Source organism: Octopus sinensis, unplaced genomic scaffold, assembly GCF_006345805.1.
Source record: "Octopus sinensis unplaced genomic scaffold, ASM634580v1 Contig08738, whole genome shotgun sequence".
Lineage (NCBI taxonomy): Eukaryota > Metazoa > Mollusca > Cephalopoda > Octopoda > Octopodidae > Octopus > Octopus sinensis.
Window position 1 is genome coordinate 22,426 of NW_021831285.1, and position 3,516 is coordinate 25,941.

Consider the following 3,516-nt stretch of genomic DNA (forward strand, 5'->3'; position numbering starts at 1 on the left):
AAAATTGCTAGTTAATAATTATTATTATTATAAAGCACTTTCGGAAAAGTCATAAGTTAATTAAGCTTTCCTTGTGCCACCATTGAAATTCTCCCGGTCATGCGTCTCCAGGCTCTCCGGTCAGTTGCGATCGTCCTGAGTGAGTCGAGATCATCGCCATTTTTCAGTTTTTTATTAATTCCAGCTAGATCTTCATTTAGCGTGGTAGCCAGAGTGACCCTGGGTCTTCCACGGAAGTCTCCTTTGGAATGGGCAAAGTAGTTTTCCATCGCGATATTCGGCGGAGTGAGGCTGTCAAGTCTTAATATGTGTCCAAAGAGTCGCCATCTGGACTCCAGGATGTCCATAGAGATCGGTCTCGAATTGCATCTTTTGTATAGGGTGGAATTTGCTATTTTCCTTGAGAATTGCATGTTTATCACTCTTCTCAGTTGGTTCCGATGAAATCGGTCCAAATTGTTCATATCGGTCTTACTGATTCCCCACGTCGATCCATTGTACATTAGGACTGGGACAACAAATGTGTTGTATATTTTAAGTTTTGTCTTTGAATTTAGCTTCTTTAGGCGCCAGATGTTCATAAACTTATTGTATGTGGCAATTGATAGTATTTTTCTGTGCATAATGTCTTCAGAGTCCCCTAAGAGAGATCCGACTTTTTTTTGTCTTCTCCAGGGCTCATCATGAGTTCGTTCAGATCGAATAAATTTCGTATGTTCAGTTTTATTGTGGTTGATTGTTAGAAACCATTTGGAAAAAATATCTGGTAATGTTTCGATAATAAATCGAAGGGTTTCAGCATCATCAGATACGAAGTCGACATCATCAGCATATATTATTTCGTTGTATTTAGTGTTGTCCACAAGAGGCCGAAAGTCTCTGAGTGCTGCCTCTAGGTAGACGATAAAGAGAACTGGGGACAGCGAATCGCCTTGTGGTATGCCCCGTGATGTGTAGAAATAGTTTGACACATTTTTACCAAGTTTGGTTGCTAATTGAGTGTTCTGAAGAAGCATTAGGATTATTCTGATGTCGTCATGATTTAAGAAGGTCATAAGTATTTCCACAAGTTTAGTTCTGTGAACAGAGTCGAATGCTCTGGACATATCGATGCCGAGTATTTCAGTGCAATGTTTATATTTTTGGCATGTGGCAGCTGTCCATCTGTGAGTCCAGATCACATCAGCAGTGGACCTGCCAGTTCTAAAGCCACTTTGTCCCGGTGACAGAAAGTTTTCCACCTTGGTTCTTATCCTCTCTAATGCGATCAACGACAGTGTTTTCCGAAGCGTCGTTAGCAAAATAATAGGTCTTAGGCTGGATAGGGGTCCTTTTTGTTTTCCAGGTTTCTGTAGAGGAATTAACCATCCTTTGCCGAGGTCTAATGGGTTGTTCTGCTCAAATGCCTTGTTCAGGATATTTGCAGCGATTTCAGCAAACTTCATTGGCGCATATTTTACTAGTTCAGGTGGGATATTGTCCGGTCCCCCAGACCTGCCGGTTTTCAGTTTCTTCATTGCCTCCAATATTTCGTAAGTGGTTAATGGGGAACTTAGTGCCCCTACAGTATATGGGTAGGGTTTGTATCCTGATTCATTCTCCCAGTTAAGCATTTTGTAGTAGTATTCAGATATAGCCTCTACCTTACTCTTGTTGTCAATGATAGCCGCTTCCGTGGTGTCCCAGACAGTGATCGAATTTTGCCTCTTTTTTTTGCTTAGCAGCCTCATTGCCATGAACATTTTCGTGTCGTCCTTTTGTTTTGTTATGTGTTGAAATTGCTCTTCTGTTTCTTTGTACATTAGCAATTTCTGTGTTTTCTTGATATTTAGTAATATCATGTTCCGTAATTTTCGGAGTTCTCTTATTTTTTTCGGGTTGCTGGAGTTTTGTATTTTTAACCTCAAGGTTTTCTGCCTTTCTGAGAGGGAGCAAATCTCGTTATCGTGAAATTTGTGTTTTTTTCGAGTGAGTCCAACAACATTTACAGCTGTCTTCTTCATTGCACTGGTCACTGCATCCCAAATCGCATTTGCAGGTTTTGTTGTGTCAATATTGTCGAGTTCTTCCTGTAGTTTGTCTGCATAGTTCTGTTTGAGTTTTTCATCACGGAATAATTCAAGATTATAGCTTTCTTGTTCATCATGCGTAAGTTTTTTCAGTTTGTTGTATGTCTTGTACAGTCCGATGCTAGTGATTATTAGTTTGTGGTCACTATTTGTCTCCAGTCCCCCGTATGAACGTGAATCCACAAGTAGAATTGTAGATTGCCATTTGAGGATGTCATCGCCTACATATACTTATGGAGTTACGATAGGCATACCTTCAAATGGCTTCATCACGAATACAATTGGGGTGAACATACATATGTCGATTGGGCTATGTTTTTACGTGAAGTCTGTGTGGACGCACTTGTTAAAAGATCTGACGGCAAAATTGGTATTATTAATGTTATTTCAGGTGGTCCTGGTATGATTGTGGAGGTAGACGAGAGTATGTTTTCCAAACGGAAAAACAACTCTGGAAGAGTTTTACCAAAACAGTGGGTCTTCGGTGGTATTTGTCGAGCCACCAAACAGTGTTTTCTGCAACCAGTCGCGGATAGGAGCAGAGAAACACTGCTCAGTCTAGTAATTCGATATGTCGAGGTGGGAAGCATTATTTATAGTGACTGCTGGAAATTTAATAACCATTTAAATTATTGATAGAGGGTTATAAATTAAATAATCTATTTTTCACTAAAAAAATTAATTAATTTTAATTATCTTCTAAAAAAACTGCGACCACTTCGACAAAAGTACCGTAGATGTTTATGGGCAGCTTTGCAGAGGATGTAGTCCATTTGATTGAATATAGGTATGTAATTTCCATTTGAGTCCTTTCTGGTTCCAGTCCATGTTGTTAATAATGGTGGATCATAATTAATGCAGTTTTACATTTTAGTCCGAATTAATTAAAATTTAATTAAACTGCAGTTTATTTGTTATTTATAGATTGTATATAAATAGGAAGGAAGTAATAAGAAAAATTTAATTTAGACAAAACAGCGTTCATCGATTTTTAGTTTAGATGATATATATAAACGATTTGAGAAACTTGTATTTCCAGAAAATAAAAATATCAAATATTGAAACATTTCCAAAATAAAAGAATAGTTCTAACAAAACAATTTTCATTTTTCAATACATAATTTTATCAAAAAACAGACAAACAGAAAATATCAAAATTTCTTTAAACATAAATTCCTACATTTACATCAGCTATACATTACCCACCCTCAAGATCCTACAATTAATTCAGGGATCAAAATTATGGAAAAATCAATATCTTTCATCGTTAAAAGAGATGATTCATTAATTTTATGGAAAAATCAATATCTTACAATAAAATGGGTACCAGTGAAATCCGATAAAAACGTTTCTTTGGTTGAGAACAAGGCCAGAACTGATTATCAGCGTTCCAAATTTCGTTGGATCTATTCCGTGTTTTTTGTGCATAAAAATGTCGAGTTTTTGG